Source organism: Schistocerca americana, chromosome 10 (assembly GCF_021461395.2).
Source record: "Schistocerca americana isolate TAMUIC-IGC-003095 chromosome 10, iqSchAmer2.1, whole genome shotgun sequence".
NCBI lineage: Eukaryota > Metazoa > Arthropoda > Insecta > Orthoptera > Acrididae > Schistocerca > Schistocerca americana.
The window spans coordinates 110,731,105-110,744,521 of NC_060128.1; the positions used below are offsets into that span (position 1 = coordinate 110,731,105).

General features: G+C 46.5%; 1 pseudogene; it reads left to right on the forward strand.

Annotated features, from left to right (window-relative positions):
- Positions 1 to 13,076: 13,076 nt before the first annotated feature.
- On the forward strand, positions 13,077 to 13,194 carry LOC124552813 (annotated as a pseudogene).
- The last annotated feature ends 223 nt before the right edge of the window (positions 13,195 to 13,417 follow it).

Below are 13,417 nucleotides of genomic sequence, written 5' to 3' on the forward strand. Positions count from 1 at the left end.
CTGCTATCTTTGTTTCCCTTGATCTCCAGAACGCCTATGACCGTGTCTGGCATCCCGGGCTCCTTTTCAAACTCCAGACCTATGCTCTCCCCATCAACTTCGTCCATCTCGTTGCTTCCTTCCTCTCCCATCGTCCCTCCTATGTGACTATCCACAATTCCAACTCCCGTACTTTCTACCCCTCTGCCGGCGTGCCCCAAGGTTCTGTCCTTTCCCCTCTCCTCTATCTCCTGTACACTGCTGATATGCCCAAACCTCCCCCTCCTGTTCATCTTCTCCAGTTCCCTGATGACACCGCCTTCCTAGCCCTTTATCCTACCCTTCAACGGTCCCAACGTACCCTCCAAACCCACCTTGACCAATTCACCGCTTGGTGCAACCAGTGGTTCCTCCGTGTTAATCCCTCCAAGACCCAGGCGATCATCATAGGCCGCACCACCCGCTCCTTCCGCCTCCATGATTTCTACCTCACCATTTACGGCCGTCCTATCCACCTCACTCCTACCCTCAAATACCTTGGCCTCACACTCGACCGCCACCTCACCTGGACTCCCCATCTCCTTACCATCCAAAACAAAGCTCACAACCGCCTTCGCCTCCTGAAACTCCTGTCTGGCCGGACGTGGGGTCTGCATCCTTCCACCATCCTTCACACCTACAAATCCATGATCCGCCCCATCCATTGTTATGCCAGCATCGCTTGGATTTCCGCCCCTCCCCGGTTCTATAAAGCCTTCCAAATCCTCGAACGCCATGCACTCTGCCTCGCCTTCCGCATCCACCTTCCGTCCCCCACGCGCATCCTCTATGACCTCATCCCCTTCCCCCACCTTCTCCTTTTCCTTGAACACATCCGCACACTATATATTGTCCGCCGCCTTGATCCCCCTCACCCCCTGGTGTCTCCCTTCCTCTCCACTCCCAACCAGTTGCCGCACCTTTACCGTTGTGTCCCTCCCTCTCTCCATTTCCACACCCTCCATCTCCTTTCCCAACACAACTTCCACCATCTACCACTCCCGGATGATGAGCTTCGCCCTGACATCTACCCTTCCTACCAACTCTAACCCCCTCTTCCTGCCTCCTCCTCTGGGCTCCCTCTCCTCCCCCTCCCTCCTTCTGAGCGGATTTCCCCTCCTACTCCCCGTCCATCCCTTGTGCCTTCTTTCAGTGTCTCTGCGCTCCCTCCTGCCCTGTCTTCCCTTTTTCTCTCCCGCCCCATGTGTCTCCTGCCTCTTCGTGAACCCACGGTTGCCCCTCCTCTCTTCATCCCGCCGCTTCCCCAGCTGCCCCATGCTCTCCCCTCCTTTTCCATCCCCTCTGACCTTTCCCTCGGCAGGTCCCGCCTGGTAGTTTTATTCTTCGTCGTGTGTGCTCCAAGTGGGTTTTAAGTGTGTTGTTTCGGAGTGTTTTTAATACTGTGGCCAACTTTTAACCTGTGCATGCGCATCCAGTGTCTTCTCTGTGTTTTAAGAATCGCCAACTGTGTTTTTTAACTTTCTGGTGACTTTTTTAACTGTCCCCAATGAACGTCTACATGTCAGTGTATTTTTACCTCCATTTTCTCCCCTTACTCTGTTTTATGTTTCCCTTTTTTACCTCCTTATGTATGTATTATTTTATTCTTATTTTAGTTGTCATGTCACTCGGCTGAAGAGCGGCGGATTGTGCTGCTGACAGCCCTCTCCTGCCCATATGGGGCAGGGGCATGAAATCACAATAAAGAAAAAAAGAAAATGATGATGGGATAGTCCCGAAACACATCTTCACAAGAAATGCTAAAGAAATTCACAAAAAGCGAGTGAATATTTTTGAGTAACCTTGCAGCATCCAACGATTTAGGTGTGAATTTTTGGCACGTGCTCATCGAGAGCGGAACGATAGGGAAATAATCTTAAAGCGATAGTCTCTGATAAACTGTTACAGCAGAGTAATCACGCGAATGAAGACGTATTTTTATGAATTTAATGGATGGTTTGAAGGTTTAGGATTTATTCTGCCTTTTTGTGAATCCTACCTGATACATCACAGTTAATTGGCTTGTTTGGTTGTATAACCTATTAACAGCTTTCGGATGGCGCTCGAGGACATTTGAAAGTGAAGAACTTCATCTACACTACTGGCCATTAAAATTGCTACACCAAGAAGAAATGCAGATGATAAACGGGTATTCATTTGACAAATATATTGTACTATAACTGACGTGTGATTACATTTTCACGCAATTGGCGTGCATAGATCCTGAGAAATCAGTACCCAGAACAAACATATCTGGCCGTAATAAGGGCCTTCATACGCCTGGGCAATGAGTCAAACATAGCTTGAATGGCGTGTACAGGTACAGCTGCCCATGCAACTTCAACACGATACCACAGTTCATCAAGAGTAGTGACTGGCGTATTGTGACGAGCCAGTTGCTCGGACACCATTGACCAAAGGTTTTCAGTTGGTGAGTGATCTGGAGAATATGCTGGCTAGGACAGCACTCGAACGTTTTCTGTATCCAGAAAAGCCCGCACAGGAACTGCAACATATGGTCCTGCATTATCCTGCGGAAATGTAGGGTTTCACAGGGATCGAATGAAGGGTAGAGCCACGGGTCGTAACACATCTGAAATGCAACGTCCACTGTTGAAAGTGCCGTCAGTGCGAACAAGAGCTGACCGAGACGTGTAACCATTGGCACCCCATACCAACACGCCGGGCGATACGCCAGTATGGCGATGACGAATACACGCTTCCAATGTGCGTTACCGCGATGTCGCCAAACACGGATGCAACCATCATGATGCTGTAAACAGAACCTGGATTCATCCGGAAAAAATGACGTTTTGCCATTCGTGCACCCAGGTTCGCCGTTGAGTACACCATTGCAGGCGCTCCTGTGTGTGATGCAGCGTCAAGGGTAACCGCAGACATGGTCTCCGAGCTGATAGTCCGTGCTGCTGCAAACGTCGTCCAACTGTTCGTGCAGATGGTTATTGTCTTGCAAACGTCCCCATCTGTTGACTCAGGGATCGAGAGGTGGCTGCTCGATCCGTTACAGCTATGCGGATAAGATGCCTGTCATCTCGACTGCTAGTGATACGAGGCCATTGGAATCCAGCACGGCGTTCCGTATTACCCTCCTGAACCCACCGATTCCATATTCTGCTTACAGTCATTGGATCTCGACCAACGCGAGCAGGAATGTCGCGATATGATAAACCGCAATCGCGATAGGCTACAATCCGACCTTTATCAAAGTCGGAAACGTGATGGTACGCTTTTCTCCTCCTTACACGAGGCATCACACCAGCGTTTCACCAGGCAACGCCGGTCAACTGCTGTTTGTGTATGAGAAATCGGTTGGAAACTTTCCTCATGTCAGCACGTTGTATGTGTCGCCACCGGCGCCGATCTTGTGTGAATGCTATGAAAAGCTAATCATTTCCATATCGCAGCATCTCCTTGCTGTCGGTTAAATTTCGCGCCTGTAGCACGTTATCTTCGTGGTGTAGCAAGTTTAATGAACAGTAGCGTAGAATGTGGTTTATTGTGATATGAAGGGGGCGAATTACTGTACACTTGCATTCTTTTTTCTCACTACACCAGGCACTTTGTAACATTTCTTGAAGAATCTGAGCCAGTTTGCTGCCACCTTTTAGTGTTTGTACGAGGTGCATTCAAGTTCTAAGGCCTCCAATTTTTTTCTAATTAACTACTCACCCGAAATCGATGAAACTGGCGTTACTTCTCGACGTAATCGCCCTGCAGACGTACACATTTTTCACAACGCTGACGCCATGATTCCATGGCAGCGGCGAAGGCTTCTTTAGCAGTCTGTTTTGACCACTGGAAAATCGCTGAGGCAATAGCAGCGCGGCTGGTGAATGTGCGGCCACGGAGAGTGTCTTTCATTGTTGGGAAAAGCCAAAAGTCACTAGGAACCAGGTCAGGTGAGTAGGGAGCATGAGGAATCACTTCAAAGTTGTTATCACGAAGAAACTGTTGCGTAACGTTAGCTCGATGTGCGTTGTCTTGGTGAAACAGCACACGCGCAGCCCTTCCCAGACGTTTTTGTTGCAGTGCAGGACGGAATTTGTTCTTCAAAACATTTTCGTAGGATGCACCTGTTACCGTAGTGCCCTTTGGAACGCAATGGGTAAGGATTACGCCCTCGCTGTCCCAGAACATGGACACCATCATTTTTTCAGCACTGGCGGTTACCCGAAATTTTCTTGGTGGCGGTGAATCTGTGTGCTTCCATTGAACTGACTGGCGCTTTGTTTCTGGATTGAAAAATGGTGTCCACGTCTCATCCATTGCCACAACCGACGAAAAGAAAGTCCCATTCATGCTGTCGTTGCGCGTCAACATTGCTCGGCAACATGCCACACGGGCAACCGTGTGGTCGTCCGTCAGCATTCGTGGCACCCACCTGGATGACACTTTTCGCATTTTCAGGTCGTCATGCAGGATTGTGTGCACAGAACCCACAGAAATGCCAACTCTGGAGGCGATCTGTTCAACAGTCATCCGGCGATCCCCCAAAACAATTCTCTCCATTTTCTCGATCATGTCGTCAGACCGGCTTGTGCGAGCCCAAGGTTGTTCCGGTTTGTTGTCACACGGTGTTCTGCCTTCATTAAACTGTCGCACCCATGAACGCACTTTCGACATATCCATAACTCCATCACCACATGTCTCTTTCAACTGTCGATGAATTTCAATTGGTTTCACACCACGGAAATTCAGAAAACGAATGATTGCACGCTGTTCAAGTAAGGAAAACGTCGCCATTTTAAGTATTTAAAACAGTTCTCATTCTCGCCGCTGGCAGTAAAATTCCATCAGCCGTACGGTGCTGCCATCTCTGGGACATATTGACAATGAACGCGGCCTCATTTTAAAACAATGCGCATGTTCCTATCTCTTTCCAGTCCGGAGAAAAAAAATCGGAGGCCTTAGAACTTGAATGCACCTCGTATAAAGTGGTGAGGCATCCCTGTTGTGGTGTGTTGCAGGCGCTCTACCCGATGGCGTTCTCCGCCCAGCTGCAGGCCTACAGCAACCGCCGGCAGTACGGCGCCCTATTCCAGCAGCACTCCAGCCCGGACGTCTACAGCGACTACGCAGAGGCCGAGGCACAGCTGCTCTCCCTGGATGTAGTCTCACTCATTGACAAAAAGCAAGCGAGGAACGTGTAGACGGAGCCTTCTGTGACTTGGCTAATAAACAACGTTTATTTAGTGAAAAATAGTTGTACTTCAATCTTAACTCTATTGTAACCTCAGTGCAATTCTTCTTGTTAGGTACAGCTTTTAGGAGATATAAAAATGTGTGGTAGCATCCCAAAAAAAAGACGTGCTGAAGGTGGTACCCATTTTCATATTATGTGAATGCATGATGTCTGTTCTAGAGCAGACACCACGCAGTCAAATACGAGGGTTGGAACTTAAATAGTGGCAACTATTTATTCACAACCGATACAAAAGAGTTACATGTCTGCACCTGTTACTGTCCTTCAAAGTAGTCACCAGCGTTGTGTAGAACCAGCTGCCAGCGATGTGGAAGGCGTAGTATACCGTCAGCAGAGCCTGTTCTGTTGATGGTGCGAATGGAGCGGTCTACTGCCTGTAGAATCTCTGGAACAGTTCTGAAGCGAATGCCACGAAGTGGTTCCATCATCTTCGGAATCAAATCAAAGTCACAAGAACTTAAGTCCGGGGAGTATGGTGGATGGCACAGTACTTCCCAGTCCCATCGACCGAAGAGAGCAGCCACAGCTTGCGCTGTATGCACCCGCGCACTGTCGCGATAAATGACGGATGGTTGCGCAGAAAGTGTCGCCGCTTCTTTCGCAAAGCTGGTCGCAGGTGATGCTCCAAAAACGAACTGTAGTACTGTGCATTGACGGTCTGCCGTGGAGGAACATACTGCGTTAGGATAACACCATCACAGTCGTACACGAGAATCAGCATAACTTTCACCATAGTCGCGCGGAGTGGCGGTGCGATTTGAGGCGCCGTGTCACGGATTGCGCGGCCCCTCCCGCCGGGGGTTCGAGTCCTCCCTTAGGTGTGTGTGTGTGTGTGTTTGTGTGTGTGTGTGTGTGTGTGTGTGTGTGTGTGTGTTGTCCTTAGCGTAAGTTAGTTTAACTTAGTTTAAGTAGTGTGTAAGTCTAGGGACCGATGATCTCAGCAGTTTGTTCCCTTAGGAATTTACATACATTTTTTTCAGCTTACTGGTGCTCTGACGGACTTTCGACTTTAGACGCATAATGACGCCATTCGTTGGATTGGCGTTTCAGTTTTGGCGTAAGAAAGCCTCTCCTTCGCGCTCATAGCGATCCAAGTGCATCGGAGCAGCGTCGTAACGCACCCATTTCTCCATTTACGTAAAGTCATGCTGAACCCATCGTGATACAATTTTTCGCACGCTCAGGCATTCCTTCAGGTTGCGAAGCACAGTCGTATGCGCTAATCCGGTTTCGTGTCCGCCCCCGGTAGCTGAGTGGTCAGCGCAAAAGAATGTCAATCCCAAGGGCCTGGGTTCGATTGCCAGCTGGGTCGGAAAATTTCTCCGCTCAGGGACTGGGTATTGTGTTATCCTAATCATCATTTCATCCGCTTCGACGTGCAAGTCGCCGAAGTGGCGTCAAATCGAAAAACTTGCACCCGGCGAACGGTCTACCCGACGGGAGGCCCTAGTCACACGACATTTAGACTCACCCGTTTTCGTCGGCGAGTTCACGAATCGTATGGCGTCGATCACTGTCCACGAACGCGGCAACAGCATGCACTTCTTCTTCAGAGACGCTAGGACGACCTGCCGATGCACGCCTGCCACAGTTTGCCGACCTTCCTTGAAGGCTTTTACCCAACGTGCCACCGTTCTGTACGGCAATGCCGGTTACCCGCATGCCTCTGGAAGACCTTGATGACACTGTCGTGCTGTACGAGCTCTGGCACATTGAATCCTGATCAACCTCCATTGTTCCTGCTTCGAAAACATAGTGACACCGTTACGTTAGAAAGCTCGCTCACAAGTGACTGTTTTTCCCTCAATTGTGCACAAGCCGGTGATGAGGGACGGGCGAGTCCATTTGCTCCGACATAAGGTAGCTATGTCAGCAACGTGTGCTATCAGCGACAATAATAGATTCCATTGCATAGTGTCTCCACAGGAGCGTTGCCACTATTTAAGTTCCAATCTACGTATTATGGATTGATGGGCAATAAAGCCACCACCTTCAATGCTGATGTATAATTAGCCAGACCTCCTGCGAGCACTTAAGATCAGCGAGCATGGAAGACACGGATAGGTGGCCCTGGGTGGGAATGTTGATCGGCCAAGAGGCGTGCCGAAATAGTCTGCACAATTGTGACTGTGTTTGGGTGACGCTGTGGTTAATGCAGCTGCCTACAGCGCATGAGACCACGGGTTCGAATCCCAGTCTCGAACACATTTTCATTCGTCACTGCTAATGCTGCATAAAGTCCCAATGCAGCTGGAATCAACTGTCCTTTCCTTTTCCTTCTATCCCCTCCCCCCTTCTACACCCTAAAGTTATATTTTGATATTGCTCTGAATCGGATTCAGAAAATACCGTTCTTGTGTAACACAAGTAGCTCTTTATACTCATGAAGTAATAAGTGCTATCGCCAGGGGTTGTCAAATTGATTCCATATTTCTAGATTTCCAGAAGGCTTTCGACACCGTTCCTCACAAGCGTCTTCTAATCAAACTGCGTGCCTACGGAGTATCGCCTCAGTTGTGCGACTGGATTCGTGATTTCCTGTCAGAAATGTCACAGTTCGTAGTAATAGACGGAAATTCATCGAGTAAAACAGAAGTAATATCCGGCGTTCCCCAAGGAAGCGTTATAGGCCCTCTATTGTTCCTGATCTATATTAACGACATAGGAGACAATCTGAGTAGCCATCTTACATTGTTTGTAGATGATGCTGTCATTTACTGTCTTGTAAAGTCATCAGATGACAAAAACGAATTGCAAAATCATTTAGATAAGATATCTGTATAGTGCGAAAAGTAAAAATTGACCCTGAATAAAGAAAAGTGTGAAGGTATTCACATGAGTACTAAAAGAAATCAGCGAAATTTCGATTACGCGATAAGTCACACAAATGTGGAGGCTGTAAATTCAGCTAAATACTTAGGGGTTACAATTACAAATAACCTAAATTGGAACGATCACATAGATAATATTGTGGGTAGAGCAAACCAAAGACTGCGATTCATTGGCGGAACACTTAGAAGGTGCAACAGGTCTTCCAAAGAGACTGCTTACACTACGCTTGTCCACTATTCTGGAGTATTGCTGTGCGGTGTGGGATCCGCATCAGGTGGGACTGACGGATGACACCGAAAAAGTACAAAGAGGGGCAGCTCGTTTTGTATTATCGCGAAATAGGGGAGATAGTGTGACAGACATGTTACGTGAATTGGAGTGGTAATCATTAAAGGCATTTTTCGTTGCGACGGGATCTTCTCATGAAATATCAATCACCAGTTTTCTCCTCCGATTGCGAAAACATTCTGTTGGCACTCACCTACATAGGGAGAAATCAGGGCTCGCACAGAAAAATTTAAGTGTGCCGTTCGAGAGTGGAACGGTAAAGAGACAGCGTGAAGGTGGTTCATTGAACCCTCTGTCAGGCACTTTATTGTGAATAGCAGGGTAATCACGTAGATGTAGATGTAGATGAATCTAGATAGTTTACCGCATGTGTGACTCTAGACTGGACAACATCAGTGGGCGTCGGTTGGGTTGCTTTGAAGTTTGTACCATAATACATTACAACTGAAGCACAAGTAAGGAAGGGGGAAATCATGTGGCATGCCTTTTTTATGCGGAAATAAGATGTTTGCGCTTAGGTTTTCTTTCTGCATTATTGAAGAAATTCTGCTACATTTCGTCGAGTCTCAGCGGAATCGTTATGAGAGGGTCTGAGTGTTGTGAAAGTGTGTGTTTGTGTGTGTGTGTGTGTGTGTGTGTGTGTGTGTGTGTATGTATGTAAGTGTGTGAGTTTGCTTTGTACATATGATGATGTGCTACTGTTCTCTCCACTGATCCTCTGCGAATGGGCCCTTCAACCGAGCGAGGTGGCGCAGTGGCTAGCACACTGAACTCGTATTCGGGAGGACGACGGTTCAATCCCGCGTCCGGCCATCCTGATTTAGGTTTCCCGTGATTTCCCTAAATCACTCCAGGCAAATGCCGGGGATGGTTTCTTTGAAAGGGCACGGCCGACTTCCTTCCCCGTCCTTCCCTAATCCGATGAGACCGATGACCTCGCAGTTTGGTCTCTTCCCCCAAACAACCCGCGCCCGTTTATCAGAATAATGGGCCCTGCAGGACACAGATCTAGTCAAATACATGAAACGTATTTTCATTTACTTATCAATCAAAACTTATCACAGGCCAATTAATGTATGCCTAAGGCAGGTAAGTCCTAGACAACGTTAGTCAAGCGTCTTAAGGGAGAACAGTTTACAGTGCTTGCTGACAGATCAAATTACTTAGCACAAACGCTGCAGAACTCGGATAGTAAATAGTATCAACGTTATCTGATATTGTTAGCAACATATACAGTAACCGCTAAGAGTTTCGTCACTACACAGGCAGTTGGCCACTAATAAATCCTTCTGCCTCGCGTTAATTTGCACCGCACAAGAAACTTAACTTCTCATTCTCCTGGCAAAGTGCTGGAAATGTGCGAGGGTGGTTTAAAAAGTTCTCGGAACGGAATAGAAAAAAAGTACTTACACCACTGAAACTATTTTTGTTTTTCAATTTAGGCTCCTTGTAGATTGATGCACTTGGTCCAAAGATGTTCCAGTGCCTTGATCCCATCTCGAAAATGAGTTTCCTTCAGGCTTGCAAAATAGTTGTCAACTCCGGCTATCAATTCTTCGTTTGAAGTGAATCTTCGTCCACCAAGAAAAATTTGTTTTTGGGAAGAGATGGAAGTCTGAAGGAACCATATCAGGTGAATAAAGCGGGTGTGGCAACAATTCATATCTTAGTTCGTGTAATTTTGCCATGGCGACGGCACATGTGTGCGGGCGAGCATTGTCTCGATGGAAGATGACTTTCTTCCTTGCTAAACCTGCCCTTTTTTCGCGTATCTTTTGTTGCAATTTGTCCAGGAGGCTAGCATAGTATTCTCCAGTGATTGTTTTCTCACTGAGGAGATAATCTACAAGCAGAATCCACTTCACATCCCATAACACTGATGCCATGACCTTTCCCGGCGAAGAACTTGTCTTCACTTTATTTCGTTCACAAACGAACTCTATCTTTTCCTTAATTCACGCACATTTTAATGATCAGTATAATATTACGCCAGTTCAAGAAGTTACGAGACTGGATTAATAAAAAAATAGAGAAAAGTTAAGACGGTGGTTTTAATGCTTTCGTTATTCTACGTGGTCTGGTCCCACTTTAGCCATACACAGAAGACCTTGATGGGTGTCAGATATAATTCTGGTATCTGACTCGATTGTGAGCAAGCAGCGATGTTGCAAAGCTGTATCGCAGGAGTTAGGTTATTATCTTTGGTGTGCGCGGAGGCGTAGGTGCAGGAGCAAGTAAAGTTAAGCTGGGTTAGAGTGAGGAAGCAATTACAATGTTATGTTTCAAATGTAAAGTCTCAGTTTATCAATGTGTTTAATGAATATGATTATATCAAGATTGTAACGAAAACTGATTTGTGAAGGAGGAAGTTTAATGGTACTAAGTGTATACCAGAAGTGGAATGTCAAAGGTAAATATTATATTTACGTTTCTTCTTTTATTACTGCTGCGCCGTCGGACTAACTTCGTTATTGTACTGAGAGTTGCTAGATTTGTAACATAGGAAAGTGTATTGTTTGGATGTTAAGATGCTCTTTAAATTAATAATCTGCCATGAGCACTTTTTCACAGTATACAAAAAAACTTCGTGTTGTCATTTATGCCCATATTTCATTTTTCACCTAACTTTCTCTTATAATTTTTAATTGATGACGGTTTTATCAAAAGCAGAAAAGGAACCACGTGTGTTCCGAAAATACTTCGTTTTGCAACTAACAGAGAACTCATTGCACCTCTCGAGTAATCTGGAGCTTTAGCATAGCGGCGTGGAAGACATAGCAGTACTGCAACGCATTATGCAGATTCGTGCAGAATAGAGGTAAGGATTAAATATTTTGATGTTTTTTTGTTCAATCAGGGCCAACTTAAGTCATTCAGAGACAGATTTTCTGTGTTGTGTATCACTTTTAGTAATGGGATCTGTGATCAGTTTTGCAAAACTAATTATCGTAGGTTTCATGTCAATGTTCATTATTCAGGCAGTTCATACTGTTCAAAATTTTTGTAGTCAGATTGCTAACGTTTACAGTACGAAAGACTTCCCTTTACATTACGACAATTTATTATTATTACGATGCAGCATTGCCTTCACATTACGAAACTACAAGTTTCATTACGACAGATCATTTATTATTACAGCCAAGATCTTAGAATCAGAAACAGTACGTCAGTCATATTTTTATTATTTAAAGAGAACTTTCTACCTATAAACAATCAAGCGAAGCTGTCAGTGAAGTCCTCCTTTGGGATGTTGTTCAACTCGCGCGTCACATTGAGTTGAATGTCTCCAAGGGTTGACCGTTCATGTTAATTTCCACACTGTCATTTTGTGGAACGTTCGCACTGCTAACCCTGTTCTCCGTCACCCACGTTGATATTTTCCACAAATGCACTGTCCCTGTTTCGCATTTCAACCAAGTCGCTGCAGGCGTACTTGTGCCGTGGCATTTGTTCCGGAGTCAAGGTGTCTGTCCCAGACTTTGTACACACTTTTCTCTTCTTCAGTACATTCTGCAGTAAGTCTTGAAACCTAGTTTAGAGATGTTGCTACATTGCGACTTCTTACACGCTACCACCACACATCCACTACCTGCTTAAGCAGATTAAAGAGATTAGTAAAGCAAATTTGTATATAAAAGCAGTTAAAATGTACCAGTACCTGCTACAGTCAAATCGTTGACAGCACATGAGATCTGGACGACAGATGACAGTTTACTATCACTGAATTATAGTAGGTACCAGTACGTAAATGTGTCTCTTACACTTGTATCCTGTGACTTTGTCAGTTCTGCTAGCACTGGACCGGAAGCCAAATGATCAAATGTGTGTGAAACCTTATGGGACTTAACTGATAAGGTTATCAGTCCCTAAGCTTACACACTACTTAACCTAAATTACCCTAAGGACAAACACACACCCATGCCCGAGAGAGGACTCGAACCTCCGCCGGGACCAGCCGCACAGTCCACGACCGCAGCGCCTCAGACCGCTCGGCTAATCCTGCGCGGCGACCGGAAGCCCCTAGGCCTGCAATGGTTCTGGCAATGCAATGTCGCGACTTGTTGGGGGCGGGTCTTGAGCAGGAGTACGACAATTCTGTGCCAGTTGTTTTCACGTGGTGCCAATTAACGAAAAATTTACAGGACAGTCGCTGTATGGAGTTTAAGAAACGTTTCTCCTGTTTGTGCACTGGCATACAGGTAGACCATTAACTATATTATACAAGCATACGGCTATAATAAGCTCCCCTGACTCCTACAGAAGTGCTATATTAAAACGGGTTTGGGGGGGGGGGGGGTTGGTGACATTGTTCTCGACAATACCGTCAGTGATACGGTTTGTCCTTCGCCATTTGGTAATCTATCACACGCAAATCGCGGAATTTGCCATTAAAATACCCGTTGCGTTATTATTCACCGACATTTTTTTGTGGAATGTGCTATGACATCATTAATTTGTGCACAGTGGACATGGGGTTCACACACTATTCTCACGAATCTACATTATAAATCTAAATTAGCGGAACCAGCTTGGTTCGGTATTTGTATAAAGTTTTTCCTAGGGGGAACGTAAGGTCCGCTTGGAGGCGACATCTCGGATGTACAGCGACGATTGGGATTACGCGGTACCATAAGACGATTGGGGTTCATTGTTTAATGTGCGTGGTCTCCAGTTATAGACTAAAATATAATGTATTACATATGTCAAATCATAAGCCAAGGGCCTTGCCGCAGTGGTAACACCGGCTCCCGTCAGATCACCGAAGTTAAGCGCTGTCGGGCTGGGCTAGCACTTGGATGGGTGACCATCCGGTTTGCCGAGCGCTGTTGGTAAGCGGGGAGCACTCAGCCCTTGTGAGGCAAACTGAGGAGCTACTTGATTGAGAAGTAGCGGCTCCGGTCTCGAAAACTGACGTACGGCTGGAAGAGTAGTGTGCTGACCACATGCCCCTCCATGTCTGCATCCAGTGATGCTTGTGGGCTGAGGATGACACGGCGGCCGGTCGGTACCCCTTAGTCCGCCAGAGCCTCTGAACGGAGTTTACGTTTTACGAAT